Source organism: Mesocricetus auratus, unplaced genomic scaffold (assembly GCF_017639785.1).
Source record: "Mesocricetus auratus isolate SY011 unplaced genomic scaffold, BCM_Maur_2.0 Super-Scaffold_15014, whole genome shotgun sequence".
NCBI classification, from domain to species: domain Eukaryota; kingdom Metazoa; phylum Chordata; class Mammalia; order Rodentia; family Cricetidae; genus Mesocricetus; species Mesocricetus auratus.
In genome coordinates, this window is record NW_024429186.1 from 71293430 (window position 1) to 71309577 (window position 16148).

At 44.4% G+C, this 16148-nt stretch overlaps 1 pseudogene; it reads right to left on the minus strand.

Moving 5' to 3' along the window:
* Positions 1-817: 817 nt before the first annotated feature.
* LOC101843227 lies at positions 818-4532 on the minus strand (annotated as a pseudogene).
* Between the last annotated feature and the right edge of the window lie 11616 nt (positions 4533-16148).

Sequence of the window (16148 nt, forward strand, 5' to 3'; positions counted from 1 at the left end):
TTTTGTGATTCTTTGGTTCTATGTTTTGTTCTTGTTTCATATTTGATATTTTGCTAAGGCTATATATTTTATATATAAAATGCCCTGTTTAAGTCCCTGCTGAGTCACATGACCATATTTCTTTTTTTCTAGAGTTTTTATTTAAATTAGAAACAATCTTATTTTACATATGAATCCCAATTCCCTCTCCCTCCCATCCAACCATACCCCCTACCAGTTCCCCCATCCCATCCCCTTTCCACCCCCCAGGGAGGTTAGGCCTTCCATGGGGGATCATCAAAGCTTGTCACATCATTTGGGGCAGGGCCTAGAGCCTTCCCCGTGTAAATGACTATGTTTTCAAAAAACAAAAAAAGGAAGTTTTAAACTCTTCATTCTTTTTTTTTTGAAATTTATGATTGTTTTTTCTTTTTCCTTGATTTGATAGGCAATGATACAGTTAGGGAATAAAAGCAATTGTGTTCTTTAAGTGAGTCAGGTATGATAGAAATGGAGGCTGGCAAAACCGTCACCCTGGAAAATTCCCCCTTGGTGGCTAGAAGATCTTTAGCCAACTGCAGTCTGGTACTGAAGGCCACTTTTGTGTCAGGGAGGATGGAGTGTCCAAGCCTATGTTTTTTGGGAAATCTTTCTTAATACAGCCACGTTGACTGCAGGATAGGCAGAGGGTGGTGATAAAGCTTCTAGTCATACACAGAAGGGTCTCTCCCTGCCTGAAGGACACTTAACTTCCTGCACCAGATAGCATAGTGAGAAGCCTAGCCACTTCCAAAGGATCATAGCATTGTGTCTAGAGCCCCAAGGTGGCCGGCTTCCCTCAGACAGGCAGGAGCTCAGCTTCTTCCTTGACTACCCAAACTTCTGGCTAAACCAGTGGCATTAGCAATACATGATCTTCATCCTCTGGAGCCAGGACTGCTGTGTGATACCCAGCTGGAGTCCAATTAGGTTGTGGGGGTCACAGACTGGGCCTCGGAGCACCATACAACTCCAGACAAAAGTGAGGAATCTAGAGGTACTGAGGGTAGTGGATCTGGGTCTCAGAGACAGTAGCAAAGGCCAGAAGTGTGCTTGGGATTGGGATGGGGGTCCTGATGGGTAGTGGAGGAGCCTGCTCCCATCTTGCCCTTGTACTGCCCTCCCTAGGGCCTCTGAGGGAGAAGCAGGTCCAGTGACCTGGGATCTGGTCTCAGGGAGCCAAGCTGGGTTATTGGTTTGAGGAAGCAGTCCCCAATGATGGAGAAAGCCAACAAGATAATGCACTGAATGACCGTGCTGGTGATGGTGGCCCCCTGAAGGACCTCCTGGAGTTGTGTCTCAGCACCAGATCTGGAGCAGAGCAGGCAGGTTCCCCAGCACAGAGTTAGTGTTAGGGTTCTCTATAGGAAAGTCTTCTCCAGGTTGGATGGCACCCTGGGCAATAAGCTGCCCATAGGAAGGAGGTGCCTGCTGCTGCATGATATCAGCCTCCATCTGGGAGAAGGGGGCCAAGAAGCTGTACTCCTTAGTGAGGATGGCATAGAGTTTGCAGGTGCAGCCCAGAGCGATGGCCAGCAGCAGCGCACACACTAGGCTGAATGACTGCTGCTGTGATGACCTTTCGGGGCAGTGTGTAGGAGGAGTCCCACTCATCAGTACATCAGTACAGTCTGGCTGTCCATCACTCACCCATGTCTCATTCACATGCTTCTCACCCCGGCATTGGAAGCTGCTGGCTGGTGATGACGGCAGCGCCCTTCATCTGCTCCGTCAGCACAGAATGTCTGGTCGTTGTAACGGTCGGCAGGCAGGTAGCAGGCTGTGGCACCAGGGGAACCAGCAGCTCCCCATGGGAAATGCCCGGGTGGGCAGCCAGGGCAACCCTCCTCATCTGTGCCACTGGCACAGTCCCACGAGCCATCAAGGCACTGAGCCTCACTATAATAGAGCTCACCTAGATTTTCACTAGCCCCCAGACCTGAGCCCAAGGCACAGAGTCTTTCCCAAGGTAAACAGTATCCCCAAACAGGTAGGTAGCATTAAAGCCCAGGCCATAGCCCCAAGCTACTGTGTGATAGGACACACAGCCTGATCAGACAGGGTCTTCACAGTGGCGCCATTGCCATTGCTGAAGTGGGTGAGACTATGCAATATTCAAGGGGTCTCAGGGGACCCAGCAACATCATATACATATACTGTATCCCCAGAATCTAAGTCCAGGGTTCTGAAGCACACTGCCAGCCTCCCGACCACATGGGGATTCCAGCAGCCATAGTCAGGACTGTGGCCGGGTGTGAGTATCCAGGAGAGAAAAAGACCCCACGACAGTCCTCCAAGGCGAGATTGCAGGCTGGAGCAATTGCAATTGGGGCAAGGAATAGGTTCAGGTTAGGAATGGGTCTGAGCCTCAACCTGCCTCATCAGAGCCATGGCCACCGTCATCGATGCCATCGCAGTGCTGAGGGGCTGATATACAGGGGTGGTTCAAAAACTGGGAATCCTGCAGGCATGGGAGCCAGTCTTGACTATGAGACAGCAAAATTCTTCACTATTAAACCAGAGTTTTAATTCAGTGTGTGGTCAGAGTCCTGTAACTGCAAAATGCAACAGATAGAGTGGATCTCTGCAACTTCTGGCCATGGCTGCATTGTAAAGTTCCCAGCCAGAGAGAGATGGTGACTTGGGAGATGATGGCATGGCCAACTCGGTGGATACCTACTCCATGATGCAAAAAGATCCATATTGGTCACCTCATATTACATGTTAGCTACTCTAAAGAAATGCAGTCTACATACACACATGTTCATGACATGATCATGCATATCCTATTATTGAGAAATACATCTGTGTATTCGTTTTTGATTTGTTTGGATTTTTTTTACGAACCCCGTGGATTAAAGGGGGAGAGAGAAGGAAAGAAGTGGAGAAGAGGGCAGAGAAGGGAGAGCGAGAGAGAAGAGAGAGGGTGGAGGGGACAAAGGGAGAGAGCACACCTGTGTATTCTAACGCGTCTCAGGAAATGAGAACTTTCATTATGAGAGTATAAAAGAAATCAGGAAACCCATATCTATCTGCTCCTCTTTACCTTGATAGATAGCACCAGCATGAACGGCAATGTAGAGAACATAACCCTCTAAAGCATATTGGGACATGGCGTATTTTAAGGTGCTGTTGCTTCAACTACACATTTCATACATCATTTTTTTCAGAAGTATGGGTAGCTTGGCTGCTGTCTAAGCAGCACAGCATGCAGTTTCCACAAAGACCACAGGAGGGCAATAGATTCCAACTGGAACTGCAGTTACAGAGGCTTGTTAGCTATCCGCTGGGTCAGCTACAAACCTTAAAAATGAGAAAGCTCTCCAGAGCCTGCACACTACATTTGTACTTCCAGCATTGTGTAGTGTATTAGCATGACTGGATCACCCCCAAACAAAAGAGACGTTCCTGGAGAATGTAAGGACAGCTCCACGAGGTAGGCATGGGAGACTGTCTTGGGATGCCAAGCATTCAAGAAGAGTACTCCTAGTTCAGGATCATCCCTCAGCATCTCTTACTATCAGGGTTGAAGCAGTCATGTCACCTCTCATCTAGAGGACAATGCAAGTTAAGCTCATCAGATGAATTTCAGGATTGAGAAGACCCTCCTGGGGATGAAGCTTTGCTAAGAAATCCCTGTTGATGCACCAGCTAAGCAGTGTCCCTAGGAAGCTGCAGACTAGGATGGGTAGGTGGAGCCTGCAGCAGAAGCTACGTGCCTCTGATGGAGAGCAGGTCTGTGCAAGACTAGGAAGGGAGAGTAACGGTTTATGTGGCTCCCTGAAAACACAGCAGAGCTCAAAGTGTACTGAGGGAATGGTTCCTTCCAGACGATTGCTTTATTCTTGTGAAGTTTCCCTGGAATGGACCTGACTTCTGAGACTGACAATGAATGTGTGAAGGAAGTAACCCTGTGGCCTCCAGTGTGGAGCTGTCAAACCATAGCTTCAAAGAGCTCTAAATCTGGAGAAGGAGGAGGTGGACTTAAGTTACTGTCTGACATTCGTTACCCTCTGAATGGACTCTGACACAATAAGGCATACCTGTAGTCACATTTTGGAAACTGAGACCTCAACATTCTGCACTATCAATCACCAGCATGTGGTTGGACCTCCTTGACCATCTTTCCATTATCTGGAAGGAGCCTATGTTCAGCCACGCCTTCCTATCCTCAGGATAGTTCTTGTATGATTTGGTAAATGGTACTGGGTATAGAGAAGAACATTGTTGCTTCTTGCATTTGTACAGGTAGATAACAGTATATTGTCAGCTTTTCTCAGGCTAAACAGAGCATACTAAACTTCTCTCTCAGATAAACATTCCTAGTCTTGAAAGCAATCTTGAAGCTTTCTCAAGGACTGGTCTTATGGTGTCCAAACTAACAGTACAAACTGTTGTTGATCTCTGCCACATAGGAGCTGTAGCAGATGCATAGAGATACAGGCCAAGAATGTACCTCAGAATAAGTACTTGCTTTGTATGTGTAGTGTGCTAGGTTCATCTTTTTACCTCATGGTTAAAGGAGCTGAAATATTAACACTGTTACATACTAATTTGTGGCATACAGCAAAGCAAGAGGTTTCATAGAAGCTTCTAAAATTCTCCTACCTCCATTTCTTGCCCTCAGAAGAATTCGACAAACATTCGTTTGTAGATGAAAATTTCCAACGAGGGACAGATATACACACAGATCACTAATATTGATGTATTGCTTATTAAATTCTGTGGCTGTGGTGATGGACGGGAAGACAGGAAAACAGGTAAAGGTAATGCATACCAAGCTATAGACCTTTTTATTTTCCTGGGACCCATCTCAGTGGCGGAGAGAAAAAACTGCCACAAATTCTCCTCTGAGCTTTATTTGTGTGGGGTGCCAGGTATCGGCCTGCTAAAGCTAAGTCATCTGGTTTCCCATTCTTCACTTATGCAAGAATTTCTCCTTCTGATGCTCTCTTGTAAATACATTACTGTGTGATCCATTTGAGGGATTTGAGGCTTTTCTTATTTTACTTTTTGCCGAGAGTATTTATAGGAAAAAAGAAGTCAACATCAGGCTTCTGGACCACCTGCTGCTGCCCTGCTCAGAGCCACCTGAGGCCTGGAGACTGCCCACTGCAATTCCCATCCCAGCAGGATCCAACCCACCCAGAGATTGACAGCATCCTACCCCCTTTCCCTGACTATGGGGCAAGGTAATCTTGGGCCTGTTTACAGCCTGCCTTCTGGTGTTCTGCTGGGAGCTACCTGAAGTCTGGGGACTATGCACTAGGGATCCCATTCTGGTAGTGCAGCCCACCCAGAGACTGCGAAGGCCAAAGTACTAGTCCCACCTCCATCCATGGGAAGAGGAGAACCATCAGATTATTGGAACTACTTGTACCCACCAGAAGGGAACCTTGGTCTCTTACCCACAAGTTGAGGAAGAGACACCTCTTGCATCCACTGGAAGAAGGGATTGGAATAAGACAATATAAAAACACATTCAGCAACAGAATACTCAATATGTCACCACAGTAGTCTAGGGACTTCACACCAGGAAGACCTGAACATCCCAACGCAGATGAAGCAGAAGAGAATGACCTTAAAACAACTTCATGAAAATGATAGAGGACCTCAAAGAGGATATGAGAAAATCCCTTAAAGAAATGTAAGAAAAAACAAACCAAAAAGTACAAGAAATGAACAAATCTTGTGAAGAAAGTCAAGAAGAAACAAACAGATGAAGGAAACAGTTCAAAGCTTGAAAACTGAAACAGAGGGAATGCTGGAAATAGAAAAGCTGGGCAAATGGTCAGGAACTACAGATGCAAGATAACCAACAGAATACAAAAGATAGAAGAGAGAATCCCAGGCTTTGAAGATACACTAGGAGAAACAGATTCATTGATCAAAGAAAATCTTAAGTCCAACAAATCCCTAACACAAAATATCCAGGAAATATGGGACACTGTGTAAAGGTCAAAGCTAAGAATAAGGTGAAGAAACCCACATATTCAACAAACTCATATAAGAAAACTTTCCCAACCTAAAGAAAGGCAGTAGATTAGTATTTATCCCTGGCATACAAATGGGCTTTCGGTGCCCCTCCCACAATGAGGGATGCTCTCTCAGTCTGGACTTTTGGGGAAGAGCCTAGGCCCTGCCTTGAATGAAATGACAGACTCTGGATATCCCCATGGAGGGACTTACCCTCCCTGGTGAATGGAGTGGGGATTGGGTGGGAGGCTCGGGAGGGAGGATGGGTTGGGGGGAAGGAGGAGAGGGAGAGGGAGTTGGGATTGACATGTGAAGCAACCTTGTTTCTAATTTAAATAAAAAAAAATCTAAAAAAATTGTTTTGAGTATTCAAAAATCTTCATTATAGGCCCATGGTGTCTACAGAACTCTTTACATGGACAGATTCTTTCTGAAGACCAGTCATTTCCATTTAAATAACCCTTGAGCTGGCAATTGTGGTGAAGGTGAGTTGGAAGGACAGTGAGTTCCAGGCCCCCCTAGGCTTCATAGTCAGGTCCTCTTGCCAAACAGGTAGCCCTGGCTCTAGCTTGCATCTCTATTGCAATTAGGGGGCGGTGCAGAGCGGGAGCTGACAAGATCTCCAGGACAGGAGCTGAGCGGGCCTCTTTTCAGGCAGGAAGTGGAAGTGGCTTTCATCACATATGAGCGGATTGGTGCCTTCTGGAACTTTCTCTGGTTTACTGACTGGCACTGCTTGGAGAGCTCTTTAATACCAGTTCCTAGATTGTGGATTATGGATTTCAGTTGTTCCAGATTGCTTCAAATCTAATGGCTGGGTCAACAAGCTGGTTCAGTGGGTAAAAGTGATTACTGCTAATCCTGACCATCTAATTTGGAACCTCAGAAATCACGATGGAAGGGAGTTATCTGATTGTGGATACTAGTGCACACTTTCTTCAGGCAAGGGTTTGTGGAGTTCTGCTTTGAGACCCTCGAGTCACCCTCATGCAAGACTACCATCACTCATTTGTGCAGTTGACTGCTGTTAGCCTCTTTTCTTTCTCTCAGCGATTCTTTCAGTCAAGAGCCTTTTGGGCTTCCCTACCTCTGGACGTTCCACAGATATTAATCCTGAATCTTGAGCCAAATTGTTGGGGCTTGGTTCCTTCTTTCACAGGAGGCTTCTTTGCTACTTATGTAAGTTCATTGGCTTGCTCCTGCCACCTTTCCTGGTTTATCTTGCCGTGTTGGCAGCAAACCCAATATGCGTATTATTTATTACATTTCTGCATTATTACAAATCATCAAGAACTTAAAACAAAGGGAAAACCCTTTTGTAACAGGAGGTCAAAGGCAACTGTCATTTTTCTCAGAGGAACACTGGCCACTGGCAGCCACATAGTAAATGCCAGGTAGTACCATATCCAAAAGGGCTAGACTTGCAACCCTGTTTCAGTGTTCCCCTAGCTTTTTCAAGGCACAGAGCACCTATTCTCAGCTTCCCTGGGTTTCAATATTATTTACCTAAGTCATGCATTCTGCTACCCAACCTTTCCTTGATGAGCTTCAGGAAACTGTCTAGGTATTAGCAGATTGGTGTGTGCACTTGATGTGTGGGGATCAGTAGGCCTACTTCCCAGGGCTGTGTGAAAAGAGAATGATGGCCCAGGGAATTGGGGAAGGGACACTACACTCTTTGGTTAGAGATAGGCACTGGGGACGGCGGCCAGATGGGCTGTTTTAGGAAGATTCCATCAACGTCAAATAGTCCCATCCTAAGAGTAGAGAGCCCTATAGGATTAAGGTACCTGGCAGAAAGCTGAATAGCTTTCCAGGAGGACAGCCTCAGCATCCGAAGGTTGCAGAGAAGCGCCTTCCTATCAGCATTCCACCTGAGGAGTGCCTTGCGCAGGTCAGCCCAAGCCCTCCACAAAAATTCTCTCCATCTGCTCTGCTCAGCTCAGCAGGAACCAAAGCAAAGTGGCCCCTGTGTCAGCTCCCCTTCCCCTCTCATCCAGTCCTACAGCTGTCAGGCTAAGTGTCCTAGCCAGAAGAACAAAGAAGAGAAAGGGAAAAACCTTGTCTCATTCTTTTCTACTGAAGTTCTCTACCTGAGGGAGGAAGCAAGGATAAAGCTGTATAAAAACGGAAGCTTCCATCAGCTACTGGATGAACACTCTAGGATGGCATTTAAGGTAGTCATCAATTTCATTAGAGGGGAACGGCATTTATGGTAGCCTCTCCACTATTGCTTAGGGTCCTAGTTGGGGTCATCCTTGTAAATCTCTGTATGATTCCCTAGTGCCAAATTTTTCTTTAAAACTATAGTGGCTCCCTCTATTGATGTGTCTCTTTTCTTGCTCTCCTATATTCCCCTCCCGACTCAATCTTCCTGAACCCTCAAGTTCTCCTTCTCACTTCTCCTCTCCCCTCCTCTTTCTCCTACCTCCCTCCCCCTCCCCCATGCTCCCAATTTGTTCAAGGGCCCTTGTCTTTTCCCACTTCACTGGGGGACTGTGTATATCTCTGTTATGGTCCAGCAGAGATCCACAGCTAAGCACTGAGCCAACTCCTGGAATCCAGTTTCAGAGAGGGAGGAGTGTCCAACAAAGGGGGCAAGACCATACTGGTAAAACCTGTAGAAACAGCTGACGTCCCTATGGACGGATACTATTGCAGCCCAGATACACCAAGGAGGGCCTAGGCCCTCCCTCAAATGATATGACAGACTTTGATGATCCCCTATGGAAGGCCTCACTATCTTTGGGGAGTGGGCGGGGGTGGGTTGGGGGTTGTTTGGGGGCATGAGAGGATGGGAGGGAGAGGGAACAGGGGAATTGATATATGAAATGATTGTTTCACAAAATAATTTTTTTTCTAAATGGCAGGGAAGAACAAGCTGTATGACCTGGTGAGGGGTAAGGGTAGCTCCCTTCTCCTTGGACCCTATACTGACTCTGGCTTGTCTGACAGATCGTTCCACTGAGGAGACCTTGTCAGGTGGCAGTGACTGTTGGGAAACTGCTGAGGCTAGTCTACGTCTCCAATCATTTCCCTAGGAAAACTTCCGGAAAGTAATGGATAATTACCATGACAACCAGGTGTGCTGGGATATATTCAAGTTAATTGGATTGCAAACACTCAGCAGTTCTTTGGGTGTCAGTGATACCTTGATAAAATGGGTTCAGAAAGAAAGGCAGCAAACAAAGCAACCAATTCCCGAGACTCTGAATCTTCATTCCTAAGAATTAGGAGCTAGGGGTCCAGCACTCTGCCGTAGTCTATGTTTATAACTAAGGAATAGCTTAAAGAAATTCCTGTAATTTCTTTCCCTCTTGTTGCCTAAGTATTTGTTCCCTGAAGTTTTTTTGGGGGGCACACAGTGGTACATAGAGGCCACCTCCTATTTTCCTGACTTTCTCAGTGGTAAAAATTAGCTTGAACTTAGCTATTTCTATGAACTTATTCATTTGTTCATCTGTCCAGACCCAGCCCATGGTCAAGCAATTGAAGATAGCTAAAGGGAACTTTTGCTATCAATGAGATAGCTTGGGTCCAAGGTGAATTTGAGCCTCCCCCTACCCAACATTAACTATCAATATTAACTAACCACCTGTTACATTGTCCTCACCACTTTGCAGTCATTAACCCTCTGACACATGAGTGAAGTGGGTGTTGCCATTTCTGTTTTTTCCAATGAGTAAATTATCTTTGAAAAATTAAAAAGCAAAATGCTAAAAGGGTATTTGGCTAAGATTTTGCTTGTCCTAGTTACGTGTAGTGGGAAAAACAGACAAACGCATTGCCTTTATTTTTGCTACCTATTTCCCTCCCCCCACCCAAAAGCTACATGGAACTTAAATAACATTCTGGAAACAATATTAGTACCCCCCTCGTTTGCTCATGTTTTTGAAGAATTTAGAGATCAAGAAAAATCTAGCTCTGTAATTAAAATGTGAAAGCAAAAGCTATTTGTAGCAGAAAAACATCCCATTAATGTGATTTCCTTGTGGCGGATTGACAAGTTCAAAGCGGTAACGCAGGTTGCCATGGGCACCGGATTCTATTTGCTCTGCTAGTTCATTTTACTTAGCTACTAAGGGAAGAGGGTAGCATCCAGCCAGCACTCACTGAGCATTGTTAGAATAGATTTGTAATTTCTGTGGGATACCTTTTCTTTATATATCTACCCAGATAATAGCTACAAAGAGTGTGTGGTTGCTTTATGGCAGGGTTTTTGGAATTTGTTAGAAATATGAAGAGCGGACAGGTTCATGGTAGAGTGGCTTTTCTTCCCTCTCAAATCTCATCCATCACAGGCTGTAAATGAATATTTGTTCAAAAGATGAGGGAACGGATGAATGGGTAACTCATTATCATGCGGTAGCTGCCTGGATTAGACTTCGGGTTTGTGAGGAGAGGAGCTGGGGCAGGAACTGCAGAAGAAGCTGAGAATGTCAGGAGAAAGAAGCAGGCTGCCATTCCAGAGTGCTTCATACTCACTAAGGCACAGGGTACCGAATGAAATCTGGACTTTAGCAGAGCCTGGGATCCCAGACAGAAAGCAAGGCAGGGAGAGTGGGAAGAGAGGCTACCACAAAATACACAAGAAACAATCAATGCTCAAAACGGCGCCTGACAGCGTCCTGGGACCCCCTTCTCCTAATGCTCTTCTTTTATTGGATGTGTGGTGCCTTGAGGAAGTGAGAAATGGGGAGGGCAGCTTGCTGTAACTGGAGGGACTGCCGTGGCTCCCTGGCTCCGAATCAAAGGGTGAAGTTTTGTTTCATTTGTTTCATGTTCTCAGGCCAGGTGACTTTCATTTTGGATTGTGCGTTTTCCTTCCCTGACAAATGATGCCTCCTGCCAATGCTTCCAAATTGGGAAAGGCTCCTGCTCCTTGGTGTGCAACAACCGCAGTTCACAATTTAAAATGATGATGGTTCCAGGATTGTACTAGAAATGGCAATATTTCATACCCACCACCCCCTTCCCACTCCTACCCCTGCATTCAATGTTGTCTAAGCAAATTCTGGTGGCGTCTTTTGCATTTGGCCAGTGCCTAAGTAAGCAAAAGGCAGGATATAGCAAATGGCTTCCAAATTTCCATTTGTCATGAACACAAATTGTAGCCTCAGCTTTTTTGCTATATGCAAATGAGCCAGCAGATGTATGTCATTGCCAGAAAATCTTGTGAGGGGATGGCTTTCTCTGTCTGCTGCTAAATATACATCTCTAGCTTTCCTAGGAAGGAATACAATTATGAACTTCAATTAATTGCTATTAAATGTTCCCGACTTCTCATTTTTATGTGTCCTAGTAGTCTCTTAAGTCAGTCTTTCTCAGGGCTCCTGCAGGAATGATGATGGCTTGGCTGCCCCTGGGTTCATTGCCTTGGCTGCCCCTGACCCTATTTTTGTTTGTCTCTAGGAGTTTCAGACTACTTCTTTGTGCATTGCCTCAACTCACCCATACACTACGAGTGCATAGTTATCCTTTTGAGTTTACAGGTAATTGTTTGATGATGGTTTCTGATGTTCTGGTAATCTAATTCATAACAAGTATCAGTAGCCAATAATAGGGAGGAACGCAACTCACTGAAAATTCCAATTAAAATTCTCTTATGATAGAGAAAGCAAGAATGTCATCCAAGAGGCATAGAGATGGGGTTTGGGAAGCAGGGGACTTGGACCAGGAAAAGGGAATGCCTGAGAGAAACTGTTGTGGGATATTAATTTAAAGTGTGTTACATTTGTCTAAGCTGTGGGACATTTGTTTTAGTAATGCAAAGGTGCGTTGCATTCTTTTATGTTGCATCTGTTTAACTCTGTGAAGCTGTGATTGTTTGCCTGTCTAAAACTCTTGATGGTTTAATAAAGTGTTGAACAGTCAAGAGCCAGGCAGGAGAAAGAATTCGGGGTGGGGCTGGCAGGCAGACAGAATAAATAGGAGGAGAAATCTGGGAAGGAGGGAGGAACAAGTGAACAAGGAGAGGAGGACACCAGGGGCTAGCCACTCAACCACACAGTCAATCTCAGAGTAAGAGTGAAGGAGAGGAGGTCACCAGGGGCTAGCCACTCAGCCACACAGTCAACCACAGAGTAAGAGTGAAAGCAGGTATACAGAAGCAAGAGAAAGGTAAACGGCCAGAGGCAAAAGGTAGTTGGGATAATTTAAGTTAAACGAAGCTGGCTATCAGCAACCCAAGATAAGGTCAGGTATTTATAAGAAAGAATAAGTTTCCATGTATGATTTATTTAGGAGCTGGGTGGTGGGTTTCCCCCCCTAAAAAAAAGCCAAAAGAGTAAAACAACCAACATTTTGGCATTCCAACCTGGGGCTAGAGTAAAAGAAAATCCAGCAACAGGAAACAGTTTTCAAAGTCTGTTTCAAGTTGCTTATTGTTTAAGTTACTTACTGCCTTAGAATCTCCAAAATATCCAGCAAACTTTGTGGTAGGAGGATAGGCCTCACACATTTAGCACCCATGCAGTGCTCCATCCCCGGCCACTGTTCTGTGCGGCTGCAGGTGGGTACGGGCACATCGGTAATTCAAACACGTCTATTCATTGTCTGTGTTATCCTTTAGAAAGTTTTATTCCTGTAGATATAAATTACAAAGTATTTGCCTTTGTGCACTCTTCAAATGACACAGAAGTGTGAAGAAAAATGTCCCCTTCCAATTTTCCTCTTTTAGAGATATGCTAATAATAACTTGCTGATTGTTTTCAGACTACAAGTGCATATTGTTATATAGATTATAATTTCTTATGAAATACTTAGCCATGTTTAAAAATGTTTTAAACAGTGTGCTCCATCTTTAATCAGCACCATAGTATCTGTCAGTTAACCTTTCACACACGTCAGAAAAGACAAACACTGCAGAAATGGCTTGAAAGCTATGTTCTAGAACTACCGAAATTGCACCCATTATTTGCTTTGTTCTTACAGTGTATGTTGAAACTATTTTACCCTTGGTAAAGCCTGGTAAGTGCCTTGCAGTACTGCACAGGCTCCCTTGCCCTTGAGTACTAGGAAGCACGGGTCTCAGAAAGTCTGAAATTTTCCCTGGTGCATTGCACTGGAGGCCAAGCGTTCCTTTGTGTTCTGTGTGGTATAAAAGAAAACCTTGTCGTTCTTTTCCAAGCAGGGCTACCAAATCCCATAGTGAACTGTCATATATTCCTCTGGAGATGCTTTTCATTCAAGGTTGGTAGCAGTGCCTAAAGGAACAGGATCTCTACTTCTTTGAAATAGACAAAATCATTACTGTGTTTGTAACTACCTGCTGATAAGTCTCTTTTTTCTGCTTCATCAGGATGCTCAATGTGAAATGCACAAAGAATCAATAAGATGTTAAAAAAAGTTTATCTGAAATTCATTTCCATCCCACATCTAGTGAGGCAGTTGGTAGCAAGGAGACAAAACATTACATCAGCTTTTAACCACCAGAGGCTATAACTATCCTGCAATAAGAATCAAATGACTCTGAGCAAGTTGGTTTGGGTCTCCAACACAGAATATGAAATGGAAAAAATATAGATATTTCAAAATACACTAATATATAGAAACAACTAAGAAAGATTATATAATCTATATCCTTTGTCAAAAACATATTGTGAGGTATAGTTCTAATATGGAGCTTTGAGTGCCTTCAATATTCTAGTGGAAGATACTTCTCAAAAACATGAAATATCACCAAATTGCAAATTTATATCACTCAAATTAATGTTTGTTTTGTTGTATTATCTCTTCTTAGGCCAGGTACTTGAAAGCATTTGTTTTCTAATTTTAGTAGTAAAACACTTTCATCTTGGAATGGTTGCATTAAAAAAGGGAGACCTTTTTTAAAAAAATTCTGGGTGTCAGTGAAGAGGCCTAGGGAATCCATTGAGCCTTGGGCAGCAGATCAGTACCCATCCCAAGTATACACACGGACTTTGGACTCCAATAGAACAATGTGAGGTGCACTCTCACCCAGAACTCTTGGGAAAGGGTCTAGGCCCTGCCCTATATGAAATGACACACTATGGACACCCCCACGGAGGGCCTCACCCTCCAGGGAGAAATGAGAGGATAACGGGGGGGGGGAGGGACCTGGAACTGACTTGTGAAGCAACCTTGATTCTTATCTAAATTTAAACTGGAAAATAAAATAAAAAAAATTCAAATTAGAAACAAGGTTGCTTCACATGTCAAATTAGAAACAAGGTTGCTTCACATGTCAATCCCAGCTCCCTCTCCCTCCCCTCCTTCCACACTCTTCCACTAACCCCTTCGACCCCCTCCCCCAATCCCCACTCTTCTGGCTTTGGCCCGCAGCAGACATTCATGTGGTGCATATACATACTCTCATACATAAAAATAAACAAATCTTGGAAAAAGAAAAATACAGAAACTAAAAATCCTCACTAACCTTCCTATTAGTGTATAAACTGAGGACATGGCAGCTCCGAGGTATGGTAGAGGGGAAAGTTTTTATTGTAGACACAAGAGAAAGTAGAGCCAGAGGCATCAGGAAGAGTCCAGAGCAGAGAAAGTAGCAAACTGGGCTAGGTCATAAGAAGACATATATATATATATGTGTAGAGAGAGACAGAGAGACAGAGACAGACAGAGAGACAGAGAGAGACAGGTCATAAGGAGAGAGACAGACAGAGACAGAGACACACAGAGAGAGTCAGAGAGAGAAGACAGAGACAGATACACAGAGAGATGGGAGACAGGAGAGAGAGGAACAGAGATAGCTGAAACACTAGTGTTAAACAGGAATGAGAAACTGAATGAAGGGAAGCCAGTGAGCTCGAGAACTTAGGGTAGGGGCCAGGGTTAGAAGAGCTGAGAAGAACCCTGGGTGGACAGTTGTGACAGTGAGTGAGCCTGGAGACCAGCATGTGTTTGTCTGCTAAGAGGTAGCCATGTGCCCAGAGTTTCTTTTGACCTGACATTAGGAAATGTTACTGACAGTTGATGTGTTTCTTGGAGTTTTAGAAAGTGCACAGACATTGGCACATATACACTAAAAAGTCAACAATCCTTTCTGTTAGTATTATATAGTGACCTTTCCTCCAGATTGCTAAATCGACTTGAAATTGTACTTTCATGATTGTCTACTGATTTTACCATATCATATTCTATAACCAAACCATGTTCCTGTGTTCCTGTCACTGAACATTTTTATATCTGAGCTTTCTTTTCTTCCAGTGTTCCTCTGCTGACATAGATTAGTGTAGAAAGTGTGCTTTTTTATTAATCTCATACTAATATCCAGAGTGTTATTTGGAAAGCGTAGTTTATACATGACCTATTTAACTTGCATATTCATCTCTCAAAGAAAACAGACAACACGGTGACCTCATCTTTCGCTGTTTAGAAATATTTGAAAGATTTTTCAGAGAAAAATGTAAGTTGTCCTAAATAAACATACTACTCTTAGTAGAGTAGCTATGCTTTTGTTTTGGCAAAAGGAAAACAGTTGCTTCACTGGCTTTTAGATGCTTCACCTTATTAACCGTGACTTGAGGGCTCCTGGCTGACTTCACCATCACAGGAACCCTGCAGGGTTCCCCCCTCAGTTCTCCATTGAATCCAGCTTTACAGTATAAGGCATAGAAGCACCTGACTTCACTACTGAATTCAGGTCACCCTTTCCGTCATTGCTGTTGTCTTGAGGGGAAATGAGCAGGTAAAGCATTTACGTGGAGCCATCAGATGTCTGTGGAATCCACGAAGCCTTCACATCTCCAGCTGCACAAACAGGGGTGTGACGGTATTACTCACCAAGTGAAACAGAGAATCCACAGCTGTTTCCCGGCAGCCTTCTCATCCCATGAGTCTGTGAAGGGACAGCTTCCACAGCTGGGAGTAGATACTGGGAAGCTTTCTAGAGTCCTCTGACCCTAGAAGGCGCTAATTAAAGAGCCAGCTAGATGCATCTAGTGACTCTGAGCTAGTCACACACTTGTTTTAAAGAGTTGACCTTTCTCTTGTACCTCATTGTGAGTGCTCTATGTAGTCAGGGAATAATAACAGATATTAGACCTCTCCTATTCTTTCAAACCTCCACAGAAATGCAAATCTCCACCTTCAGGAGGAAGCACACTGGCGTATGAATTCCATATCAGCAAGACTGGCCATCATACCTGATGTTGTAAAAACTATTCAAGTAGGAA